The 13,424-nt window shown below is 46.1% G+C and overlaps 1 long non-coding RNA gene across 1 annotated transcript; it reads left to right on the top strand.

Moving 5' to 3' along the window:
- The first annotated feature begins 1,493 nt into the window (after positions 1-1,493).
- LOC148001858 (uncharacterized) lies at positions 1,494-10,633 on the top strand. The gene is made up of 3 exons (XR_015636373.1): positions 1,494-1,668; positions 6,923-7,006; positions 8,494-10,633. It is a non-coding gene; the product is annotated as an uncharacterized LOC148001858 (long non-coding RNA).
- Positions 10,634-13,424: the final 2,791 nt, after the last annotated feature.

Raw genomic sequence — 13,424 nt, 5'->3', positions numbered from 1 at the left:
AATTTTCCTTCTGACAAACATACATTTTGCTCCTGGGTCATGCAGAAATTCAGTATCCAAGCATGACTGTAAACGGCCGTGTAACATGAGCTGCTCTATTTGACCTTGGAATTATTCTGACCCCCAAAAGTCATAAAGGTAGACATAGGTAGTAGGATCACAGACAGTCAATTCGAGGCAGTTGGGAAGGTCTAAGAAGTGTGCCTTTTAAGGCCGGATCTCACCAGGTAGCCTTGGTTGGTCTAAAACTTGTTATATTGACCAGCTTAGCCTCAAACCCACAGAGAGCCACTGGCCTCTTGCCTCCCAAGTCTTGGGGCTAAAGAAGTGTGATACTATTCCTGGCTGGTTTAAGGAGTTCTAAGTCAGTGAGTGCATTGCGGGGTCAAATGGCTTGGGTCGCTCCAGTGGTTCCTCCCGTGCACTAACCCTGCTTCTGTCTGGGTGTATCTCTACAGATGTTCATATTGATGATCATGGGCAATTACCTAGTATTAATTGAGAAAACAGGATTGATCTTACCTTACATGTGCTTTCCTATGAGGTTGGTGCTATGTAGAGGTGGACTTTTGTAGCATAGTCCCGTTGCATGTCGGCAGTGATGGAGTAAGTACATAAGAATAGGTTCAGTGAGTGTAGCCAAGCCCAGTGGCTCCTTTGGCAGTGGGAAAGGACGTCTCCATTTATGAATCAGGTCATTCATAGACAGACGCTGTTGTTTCAAGGACTCAGAAGGGTTTGTGACAGGCATGCAGGGAAAAGGTATAAGAACGAATCCTCAAAATTAGGCTCTAAGGAGAACACCGTTTTTTCCACACGTCAGGGCTCACTGAAGTCTACCTGTTATGGGGAAGGTTAAGATGCCAAGATGACCTTCTCTGTGGGCAGCGTTTAGCTCTTTCCCAGCCACTCCAGTGTTTGCAAAATGGGCCGAAAAGAAAATTACCATAGTGGTAGCCATGGCAGTTAAACGTGGGCTCAATGACATAAGCTTGTCCTTACTATTAGCCTAACTGTGTCACTGTTGGATCCTCAACCTGCTGGTATCAGGAGCCAAGTCCAAGTCATTGGAGACAATGCCCTCTGGCAGGTTGATCACATCAGGCCGCTTAGGTCAGGTGGAACACAGAATTCTGTCTTCCCTATTCTAGACATATATTTGCTGTTCCTGCCTATAGAATTTGCCGGGCTCAGCATCTGTGGGCCTAACAAATGCTTTATTTGCCACATGACATTCCACATAATAGTGCTCCTAACTGAGGAACTAATTTTACAACGACCAAGTGTGGTAATACTTTCATGCTTGTGGGATTCCCCGGCCTTAATCTGTCCTGCAGCCCGCAGAAGCATCTGCTTTGTGGAGGGGCACCATGGCTCCGTGTGGGCAAGTGTGTCTGCAGGAAAAGCAGAGCTTAGTGAGTAAGGAGCCGTCTTACAAACCGCCTCAGATGCTTTGAACCGCGCGTTCTCCTCTAACTAGAGCGCGCTTGCGCAGGAGGTAAGAGCGGGGGCAGGGAGAGGGCTTCTGAAATGTTTGTCCTGATAGCGATGTTCCTGCGCAGACAGCTGTGAACATTTGCTTTCCGCACTTGCAGTCTGCCGCTTTGGGTTCTATGGCTTTGCAGATCTGTTTTCTGGTGAAGAGAGTTTGTTGTAGTAAACACCACGGTAAGTGGATGCTCTTATGTTCCCCCACGTCACCAAGCCAAGGGGTGAAGGGAGGCTGCTGTGCTGCCAAGGGCAACCACTCTTCTAGTAGGTTCTTTCGTTGCTTAAAATAGAGCCAGTAAAAGCATACATAGGACCCAGGGGAATCTTGGGCATACTGGTGGTATTTGCATGCTAATCTGGACCCTTGGGGGCTCCCAGAGATTGAATAACAAATCAAAGAGCATACATACAAGGGCTGGACCTAGGCCCCCCTGCACATATGTAGCAGATCTGCAGTTTGGTTTTCATGCAGGTCCCCCAACAATTGGGGCCGAGGCTTACCTTGACTCTGTTGCCTGCCTATGGACCCTGCTTCCCTAACTGGGCTGCCTTGTCTGGTTACAGTGGGAGAGGCTGCCTCAGTCCTGCAGTGACTTAAGGTACCAGGGTGGTTGGTACCCAGAGGGGACCTCCCACTTCTCAGAGGTGAAAGGGAGGGTGTGTGTATGCAGGGGAGAACTTCTGAGGAGGGAACTGGGAGAAGGGGCTGACTGTGAATGATACAAAGTGAATAATTAATTAATGGGGAAAAAGAACAAAATATTAGTACTTCTAACAGGCAGGGCTGCTAAGGATTCTGAGCCCTCCTGGATAAAGTTTTATATTACTGCATGAGGTCAAGATGATGGCTAGGGACAAAGATGGTTGGAGACAGAGGGCAGGCAGACGAGCAGTGAAATAAGGCAAACTTCCACTCTGACTTTGGGGCTAGTTGCAGAATGATCCGTGTTGTAGCCATTGACACTTCCTTACGGATATGCGTGTATATCTTCAATTCATCCGTATGACGCCACATACCATCCCACTTCTAAGGCACACTGCTGGGGATTGCCTTCTATCACTATAATGACCCGCCCGAATCAATTAATCTATAGAAAGGCCAAGTTTGTTTGATTATGTTTCTGGAACTTCCAGGACCTAACTGGGAAGCCCAGTTGCTTTGAGGCAGTGGCCAGGGTAACGCACCATAGCGTGAGTTCATAGTGAGGCAAACGGTTTACATCATGAGTTAGGAGAGAGAGAGAAGCACAGAATAATACAGTTCCCTCAAGGTACATCCTAGTGACCTAAGGATCTGATACTAGGCTCTATCTCCCGATCAAGCCAACATGGACACTGTTAGTCAGAGTTCCCTAAAGGAACAGAACATACACACATATATACACACATGAATGTACACACTGGTGTGTGTATCTATACACTCTAGGAAAAAAAGAACAGTTGTTAGGAGTTCCCTGGTCTGATCCCTTTCAAATGAAGGCTTAGAGAAATTCATATTTTCCTAACATTCATTATCAAGGAATCTGACCTGACTCTGGGGTCCCGGTACCTTCTGGAACACCTGTAGCTTCTCCTTTAGGGGAAGGGCCATGAGCTGGTAAATGGCAGGAGAGCAGAAAGGAGATGAGAGAGCTATGAACATGGCTGAGGGCGGAGAGCGACTCATGCGCGAGGCCCTGTAGGGAGTGGTGCGGGATGGGCTGGGCGAGGCGGGGAGGACTCTAAATAGAAACGTTGCCTTGCTAGCAGATTTCAGCTGTAGTCCTTCATTTTCAGCTTCAAGTTGTTTTCTTTACGTGTCTGTTTCATGGCAGCTGGTTCCCCCACAGCCTTTGGTTGCTAAAAACACAGCCCAGAGTTATGCAGTAAGTGATCGCAGACCCAGAGTAAACCTCTGGGGGAGGCCAGATGAGCCCTGAGGTCCCAGGACTCAAACCTCTGAAAGCTCATCGGTGCACCCCAGCAGGGCCTGGGCGCTCTTCCTTGGAAGAAAGTCAAACCTTTCTAGGGCACGTATGATCTCCAGAACGTTGAGGAGAACAGAGTGGTCCTCTTTTGTGGAAGTATTTATTCTGTGAGAGACAGACAGTGGAGCTGAGGGCAAAATAGGGGGATGGGTAGTTCAGGCAACAGTGTCAGTGAGGGTGGCCTGAGGGTGTCTTCCTGGGGTGTCTGAGAAGGTAGGAGTTGATCTTTCTGCCACTACTATTCCCGCTACACTCCTCCCCCCCACCCAGCCTGTCTCTGACTGACTCCCTAGGGCAGGCTTCCTGACACAGTTTTATACCATTAGTGGCTTTCCTTTGCATATTGAATCTACAATCCCTAGCAGGAAGGCCTCACTTTCTATTGTAAAGCTCAGAACAAGGCTATCCTGAGGATACTGTGGGCTAGCTCATGATGAGGGTGGCTCTCTTTGGCCTCCTGAGGTGCATTTTGTTCATTTGGTGCAGTCAATGAAAAAAAGAAAAGAAAAGAAAAGCAGGAAAAGAAAAAAAGAAAAAAGAAAAAATGGGTCTATTTATCTATTTATCTATCATCTATCCATCCATCCATCCATCCATCCATCCATCCATCCATCTATGTATCTATCTATGTATCAATCTATGTATCTCTGTATCAATGTATGTATGTATGTATGCATGTATGTATGTAGGTATCTATCAATCTATGTATCTATGTATCAGTCTATGTATCTATGTATGTATCTATGTATGTATATATCTATGTATGTATGTATCTATGTATCAGTCTATGCATCTATCTATGTATCTATGTATCTATCTATCTATCTACCTACCTACCTACCTATCTATGGAGAAGCTTTCTCTGGGTGCTCATGTGATTCACCTTCTGTTGGCCTCTAAGTCTTGAAGCTTAACTCACCTTTATCCCTGTTCTCCCATCTCCTCCTGCCTGAAAGGCAGTGTCAGATTGAGGAGAAATAAAGAGATTCAAGATAGGGATTTGGCTGCCAGGAACTGACTATGTTCAAAGACTCAGACTTCTGTCATCACACGTGTGAATCAAATGTACCAGTGAGACCACGTGGTCAAGGGAAAGCTAGTGAGGAAATTGTTGTGAACTTTCTTTTAAAACTAAGATCATATTCTAGGTGAAGGAATATGATACAGGTACTCACCTGTAATCTCGGCATACTAGAGGGTGAGGCAGGAAGATCTTGAGGTTGAGGATAGCCTGGGCTACCTAGACAGGCTGAGGACCACATTGTAACCATGGAAAGAAAGAGGAACACCATCACTGAAGAATGACAGCAAACACCATGTAGAGTTCAGTTTGTGAGGTCAAGGTCATAGAGCTAGTTTTAGACTTAGTGTGGCCTAGCTCCCTCTCTTATTGGCCCGCCCTTCAGGCTGGGAGCGAAGTGGGTCACTTTTCAAGCTCCATTTCTACTCTGGAGTTTTATGATGCTCAACGAAGTGTGTTGAGTAGCCGAACAACTTAAGAATGTAAGAAGTTTAACCAAAGCAATAAAATACCCTCTTTCTGGTTTTAGCAAAAGCTGGAACTATTTCTCCCTAGTTCCTCATGTTTCGTATTTAAAAGTAAAGCAGAGACAGAAACTAGCAGCGGCGTCTTGTCTGTCCTGCACATTTCCCTCCTCTGACGTCCTCGGGATATTTTCCTGGTTATTATTTCTTCACATCATGGGCATCTGAGAATTAAAGGATAAACGTTTCGTTTACTGCTACCCAGCTTTCTGGATGCCTATGGATAGAGGAAGGTGGGAGGAGTGGGGAGCATGGAGCCTCAGCTTGTATCTTTTGTGTTCCTGGTGGGGTGTTGAGAGGGCCCCCGCCCCCGGCTTTTACCAAGCCAAAGACTTGTTGACTCATCAGAACGCAGTCATAGCCACAGTGAGCGCTCAACTCTGATCCACCATATTCCCTCATTTGTTAATGTTCATGCATGGATAGAACATTTATTTTCCAACACTCTGAGAAGATAATTCAAGGGAACTCGGGACTGAACTGCAAGACCGAGTCATTTGCTCAAAAAGAAGCGAGGCAAGGGAGCGTTGAGCAGGCTTTGAGGAGCCTGACAGATTTGTAGCAGAAACTGCTTTTGATGGAGCGCCCCACAACAGCCTTGTGGGTATTGAGGAGGGAGCTCTTCCAGGCTCTTGATTACAACCAGACCCTTATCTGTGGGTTTCTGTGATAAAGACAATGCAGAATTTGTTTTACTCTGCCTGCCGGGACTCACTGGGATTCCTTTCAGGGTGACTGGAAAGCAGATAGGTTGGAGCCCAGAGCCCTCTTGGGTAGGCAGAGAACAGCAAGCATCGATACATAGCATGCACTTCTGCAGTGCTCGGATTCAAGCACACACCACCGTGCCTACATCTGCTATACGTTCAGTGAGCCCCAGCTCCATGTTTTCCATAAGATTCTTGTGTTCTAATTTACACCCTTATAGTAACTGTGCCCCCGATCCATTCTTAAGGCAATAGAGCCATATATTAAGACACTTCCTACATTGTGAGAACTCCCTAAATAGACAGGATGCCTGTATTATTACGAAGCTGTTCACGTAGTATGTTCCAATAAAGACTTATTGATTGAGCAATTGATGAAATAGATTGAGTTTCATAAAAACTAAGGTCTTTACTTTGGGAGCTCTGTCTTCTTGAAGGATCTTCTATAGGGTCTTTACGTCAGACCTAGACGTGGAACAGGTGCTGCTCGTAGGATGCCTGTGGACGTATGGACTTGCTCTGTTCATGTAGATCCCTTTCTCAGCAGGTACTGCCATAGCCTGGCTGAGGGAAGGCAAGGATTTCTACAAACTCTTCTGGTCTTATTTTTTCATTGAAAAACAACATTGTTGTGCTGGCTGGTTCTGTGTGTCCACTTGACACAGCTGGAGTTATCACAGAGAAAGGAGCCTCAATTGAGGGAATGTCTCCTTGAGACCCAGCTGTAAGACATTTTCTCAACTAGTGATTAAGGGCTGAGGGCCCAGCCCTTTGTGGGTGGGGCCATCCCTGGGCTGGTGGTCTTGGGTTCTATAAGAAAGCAAGCTGAGCAAGCCAGGGGAAGCAAGCCAGTAAGTAACATCCCTCCATGGCCTCTGCATCAGCTCCTGCTTCCTGACCTGCTTGAGTTCCTGTCCTGACTTCCTTTGGTGATGAACAGCAATGTGGAAGTGTAAGCTGGATAAACCCTTTCCTCCCCTACTTGCTTCTTGGTCCTGACATTTGTGCAGGAGTAGAAGCCCTGACTGAGACACACAGTAATGTTGATCCCTTGCCTGCATGGGCAGGAATGTAAGAAAATGAAGCCTTTGAAGGCTTTCTTTGCTCCTAAAAATAGTTCTGATGATTTCTTTTTTAAAATTTTAGTTTTTCGTTTTATTTGAAAAAGGGTTTCACTATGGACTCAAGGCTATTCTTAAACTCACCATACAGGCCAGCCCCTGAGAGGCAAGATTAAACCCAGAATGTAGTCTCAATTGATCGGTGTACAAGGAAAGTTCACGTCAACCCACTCATGTAAGTATTATATGCACACAGCTGGTCGTTATATTAATCCCTAATTTTAGAGGTAAGAAAAGTGAGACTCTGAGAAGTTAGGGCTCGTGGTTAATGACTCTATCCCACACAGCTAATTACAAAAGTTGAATTCGTTATTTAAATTTCTAGCACACACATTAGCCACCAGTGGATAAAAGTAATCACGGTAATCACCAACATCCCCCGGCTGCAGACCCTGTGACCTACAGTCGTGGGCTCCCTACAGGATATGCTGGTGCAATACTGGCCCAGATGTTATGGGGATAAACAATGGTTTTCAAAAAATTAGACTTAAGACCCACTTCATGAGATTGAACCCGCACCCAATCCTATTAAAGTGGCCAAAAAACTTGAGGCTAGATAGGTGTAGGACCCTAGGGAAAAACCTGCCACTATGTTCTGCTAATGGAACATAGCAGTAAAATGGCTTCCAATATTAGCTTCACTTGTAGATTAGTGCATCACTTAACAATCATCAGAGAAGCTGCTTGGTAATTAATAGAGACCCATAACTGGACAATATTCAGAGAGCGAGAGACTCTGGAGTATGTGGTCAGCCCTAAATGGGATGTCTTTATCAAACCCTTCCCCACAAGGCATAAAGTTTGTAAGAGCCAGATGTGGTAGATGCCTCTAAGACCACATCATCCAGACACAGCAGGACTGATGCACGACATAGGGACTTACAGAGACTAGCGGTATGCACAAGACCTGCACAGGTTCAAGCCAGATGGGGCTCCTAGCCCTGATACACAAGGTCCCACCTCTAACAAAGAAATCATTTCCTGGTGGGGAAAAGGGAAAATCAATGGTGTTAGTAGTGTAAATCGACATTCCTAAATCCTTGAAGGTCAAATACTGAAGCCATGATAAAATACAGAAGCGTCGTTCAGGTGAGCATCCTCCCCTGGTATGGCTTCAGCCAGAAGTAAGAACTCGAAGAATGAGAAGCAGGGTAGGTTAAAACTCACTAGAAACTTCTTAGAAAGTTTAGTAAATAAAAACAAAAGCTATTCACCCACTCACCCATCCACCCATCCAACCAACCAACCAACCACAAAATCCCCAAACACTAGAAACAATATGGAAATTAGAAAAGAATTCTGGGGCCATTGCTTTCTTAGAATACATCAACATGCTTCCCAGGATCGCAGTGTAATTTCCAGCAGGCCACAGGAAGACCTCCATCCACTTTGGTGCTGGAAAGAACAAGGCTTGGGGGAGGGGGTTGGTGGTGGCTTACTTACCTCCCCAAATACTGGAGGGTAGTTCTTTTGTGGATGAGGTTGGCGAGATGGGCATCCAAAAGGGCCTCTCCTCTCTCCACCTTTCTTGTGTCAATGAGAAACAGGCGCGCACTGGGATGGTTTGAGATAGCCTAGGCCAGGCCTCACCACTGGAGGAGATAAGGCATCCTTCTGCTCCCGCCTAGGTTTAGTCTTAATACAGCGTCTGCTCATTTACAGGGGCAGGAAGTTGCTGACTTTTCTCCTTCTGTCCCAAACGGGGTGAACGTTAACTCAGTGATCGGCGGCTGGCAAGCATGGGTGATGCTTTCACGAAGACGTCTGACTGAGCTAAACTTAGTGCCATGTAATCACGACTGCATGCTGCCCAATATAATCCATCTTGTAAGGAGGGGATGGGGATTTTCAGACAGATTTTTTAGCAGCATCATCAAGAAGAGTTTGCAATCAGCTCTCAATCATGCCTCCTCGGGGAGAGGAACTGAGTGTGGTTCTCGTAGATGACATACAACTCCCCAATCCTCTCCATTTGATTTTGATTAATGTCCGCGTCTCGCTGGAAGGCAGGTGTTCCTAGAGCTCTGGGAGTTCAGCTCATTTCAGCCTCGGCGCTGAAGGCACAAACAGGGCTGAAACCATCTCCAGAGGCTTGGAAAGTTGAACAGTTTCCTCCAGAGGGAGAGGGAAGGAATCCTTCCCAGCTGTCCTTGCGGTGACAAAGAGTGCATTAACTGTCACAGTTGCATGAGGCAACACTCCACCAATGGAGCAGAATGGCTTTCACCTCTCTTCTCCAAAAGATTAAGCATTCTGCTTTAGACGAACCCAGACAACAGAGAGGATGAGATGTGGGGATTCGAGGATCTTTTCTTTGAGGTGACATTGAAAGGATTTAAGCTTTTAAAGAAAAACCATAGAAGGTCTCTTATGCCAACAGTTCATATATGTGGACAATGCATTTTGAACATACACATCCTGCTGTACCTTTCTTTTCCTCCCCAGGCACCCCAATGCATCTGCACCCTCCTGTGGCCTTTCTTTCTTTGTTAATAACCCACTGTGTTCAATTAGTGCTACCTGTCCGAATGTTGGCTGACCTTGTTGATGTCACCATATGCAGCTACTCATAGCTGTGGTGAGTTCATGGGTGCCCTGCTCCAGTTGTGTCCTAAAGAGAGTGTTTCCCAGCACCCCGCCCGTCCTTGTAGCTTTTCTAATGTCTCTTTTGAAAAGTTCCTGATCCTTTAAAACGGACCAGCTTTTGAATCAGGTCAAAATCAGTGCTTTGGAGATGCTATCTCAGGTGTTTCCTTGGTATACGTCTGAGAGGGTACTGGCAGTCATCGAGGCAGTGTCCCAACAGAATGACTGAGTACATGGCCCAGTGAAGAACACTTTGCTATCACACACTCAAGGCCCTGAGCTGGGTCCTTAACAACACAAAGTAAATTGCTTCCTGGGTAGATAATGTGAAGTGATGCTTGCTTGGTTGTTCTACGTGATAATGGAGAAGTGGAGTGGGTGCTCTACATATGGTATTGTGCTCACAGGAAGACCCATCGACAGGGATGAGATGGCTCAGTCAGTGAAGTGCATGGTGGAGAAGCGTGAGGACCTGGGTTCAGCTCCCTACCACACACAGAAAATGCGGGTGTGGTGCTGCCTGTGACTAGAGCTGGGTAGAGAGGAACACACACTGACTGGGCCCTTTGAGATCCATGGCCAGCTATTCTAGCTAATCAGTGAATTCCAGATTTCGTGAGAGACACCACCTCATAAACCAAGGTAGGGAGTGAGAGAGAAAGACACCCAATGTCAACCTTGGTCCTTCTCTTGTGTGTGCAATTGTGTGTGTGTGTGTGTGTGCATGTGTATACACACACGCACACACACACACACACAGAGCTATTTGACTTTTGTTTGATTTAAAATCAATCAATTGATAGAATATCAATAAATAAAAAACTGTAAACTGCAAGCTCATTTGTAACTAATTGGGCATAAGCCAGCATTGCCATCCTGGGAAGATAGATAAAATTCTATAAAGGATGTCTATGAAAAAAAATAAACCATAGACACCTATGACTTGAGTGAGCATTCCCATCTGAAATTGCTACCTGCTGAAATTGAAACTCACCAAAGTTTACCAACAGGCCCATTGGACATGACGGTGGACTGGCAGCTTAGCAGCAAGCACTGGGTGTCCTTTACTGAAACTTTTCAGATGAAACAACCAGCTGGCTCAGTTGGTCAAGCGTTCCCCATGAATGGGGACGAAGCCAAGCTCAATCCCCTACCACCCACATAAATGAGTCCATTTTGGAATTTCAGCTAATTAAGCAAATGAAGCTTAAAGTTCATTATGTCTGTGCATTGTGTTTCCTGTCCAAAGGAGCTCACCCAACTCTACTCTCCACCCATCAAGACTCACCCTTGCCTATGGGCCACCATCTTCCATGGCACCTCGAACAGTCAGTCAAAGCATATAACTGAGTATAGGATTCTCAACTCCCACTTGGTGGCTTTTATTTTAGGTAGGTGACAGTTTTAGATGGGAATTTCACTCAAGTCATGAGTGTCTGTGATATATTCTCTTCACAGACCTCTTACATAGAATTTAATCTATTTTCCCAGGATGGCGCTATATGCTTATACCCGGTAAGTACTATCCAGCTTATATATAAAATAATTCAAAACACAATGTATCAAATGACAAACAAGAGCAGTAGTGATTAGTACATAATGCCTGCCACTGATTTCTCAGCAAAGATCCCCGTTGTTATCCAAATAAGAGAACTTGAGGGCTTTGGCACTCCAAGACACTTCTTGTACTGAGGAAGCCCGTGGGTTCTTGTCGTTGGCTCCTTTCTCTCCCCACTCACCTCTGGGGTGTCGAGCAGCTTATCTCTCTCAGGAGTGGCAGCCCCAGTTCTTATCACTACGCTTTATGGCTCCTCCAAGCAAACAGTGAGCCCTACTTGACTCAGGCCAAGAGCTGTATTGATTACTAACTTCAAACATCTGGTTTTCGTTACGCGAGGTAGCAGACCAGAGCGGGTTGCTGTACTGGCTGGTGTGGTCACTCAACAACCATCAGGACTAGCTATAAAGAAAATTTAACATATCCTGTAATTACGGTCTGCCCAGCATAGAGGGGCTGAGGACTCCGCAGATCTGATGTCAGGGTGGGGAAAATGTTTATGGTGTCTGTCCTACACATTTATTTACTTGGAGGCCAGAGGCCTGTTGAACCAGGTTCCCCTTAGTACTGGTGCTCCTGCAAGGACGGAGCGGCTTCTTGTTTAGGTCGGGCAGCTCCGGTGAGGCTCCAGGCAGATGGTCCCTAATGCATTTACAGACTCTGGAATTTGGCCTGGTGGACGTGGACAATTGGAACTTGTCTGGAATAAACAAACCCTTACCCTCCACAGCGCCATGGGCCCTTTCCTGGCCCTCTACTAACCCTTCTGATAGCACCCCTGGGGACCTTTAACTGTCCCCTACTAGCAATAGGGTGACAAAAGAGCAAAGGAACACTGGGTACTTAGCACATTTGCTCTTAAACCCCTCATGACTCCCATGGGTCCGGCATTTTTATGTTGATTTAAGAACAAGGGAGGAACTGGGGTTGAATTTTTCAGGTGGGGGAAGGATCTCTGTCTTCAGGATGCTAGCCAAGGAAGACCCCCCTCCATTGTTTCTCCTAGCATGGAAACCATGATGTGGCCCCTTCCCCCTTGCAATGTTTTAGGCAGTGACGGTTGCTATGAGGACCCTACAGTAGTGTGTTATTGATGCTACTCTTTATGTTGCTCTGACAAAACACCTCAAGAGATCAGCTTAAGGAAGGAAGGGTTTCTTTTGACTCACAGTTGGATGAGGCAGGGTGTTGTGGCAGAGGAGGCCTGGAGGCAGGAGTGTGAGGAAGCTGGTCATAGTGTGTCTGCACTAAGGAAGAAGAGAGAGGGGGGTTCTGAGGGGGGGAGAGAGAGAGGGGGAGAGAGAGAGAGAGAGAGAGAGAGAGAGAGAGAGAAAGAGAGAGAGAGAAAGAGAGAGAGAGAGAGAGAGAGAGAGAGAGAGAGAGAGACTGAGAAACTGCTGGTGTTCAGCTCACTTTTCCCAGCCCATGGGATAGTGCCACACACATTTAAGGTGGGTTTTACTCTCAGTTAAGCCTTTCTGGAAACAACTCTAATACAGACCCCCAAAGTCATGCACTTCCACAGTAATCCTAACCCCAGTCACAGTCAAGTGGATAAGGGAGAGTAATCATCAGCAAGAGGAGCCGTAAAAGGTCAGGAGCCTCTGCTCTTGCAGAGGACCCAGATTCAGTTCCCAGAACCCACCTGGTGGCTCACAGCCATTTGTAATTCCAGCATCAGAGGATCAGATACTCTCTTCTCACCTCCATGGGCACCAGACACACATATCATGGTACACATGCTCTCATGCAGGCAAAGGTTGTATGTGTAAGTAAAAGAAATTCTAAGAAAAGAGACAGAGGAACTGGACACTCTAGTGTACAGTCTAGTCTTCAAGTGTATTAGACTCTATGGCTGAGATACTTGTGGGGGAAATAAGAGGAAACCAATCTAAGAGATCATGAAGTAGATGGGAAATTGTGAAACTCAGTTGGGGAGGACTGTGTGTATGTGTGTGTGTGTGTGTGTGTGTGTGTGTGTGTGTGTGTGTGTGTATGTGTGTGTGTATGAGTGTGTCTGTGTAAGTGTGTATATGAATGTGTGCGAGAGAGTGTGTATGAGTATGTGAGTGTGTGTATGTCTGTGTGTGTATATGAGTGTGTGTGAATGTATGAGTGTGTGTATGAGTATGTGAGTGTGTGTATGTTTGTGTGAGTGTGTTTGTATGAGTATGTGAGTGTGTGTATGAGTCTGAGTGAGTATGAGTGTGTGTGTGAGTGTATGTATATATGAGTGCGTGTATGTCTATATGAGTGTGTGAGTATGTGTATGAGTGTGTATGAGCTTGTGTATATGAGTCTGAGTGTGTATGAGTGTGTGTGTGTGTATGTGTGTGTGCGCGCTGAGGAGACATCAAGACTGATCTTACACAAAGGTGTAAAGCACACATGGAGGTTGTTTTGACTTATTTTTCTTTTTTTTTTCGGAGCTGGGGATCGAACCCAGGGC

The sequence above is a fragment of the Rattus norvegicus genome, chromosome 13, assembly GCF_021556685.1.
Source record: "Rattus norvegicus strain SHRSP/BbbUtx chromosome 13, alternate assembly SHRSP_T2T, whole genome shotgun sequence".
Taxonomy (NCBI): Eukaryota; Metazoa; Chordata; class Mammalia; order Rodentia; family Muridae; genus Rattus; species Rattus norvegicus.
The sequence above is the reverse complement of the archived record's forward strand: the minus strand, read 5'-3'. Positions and strand labels throughout refer to the sequence as shown.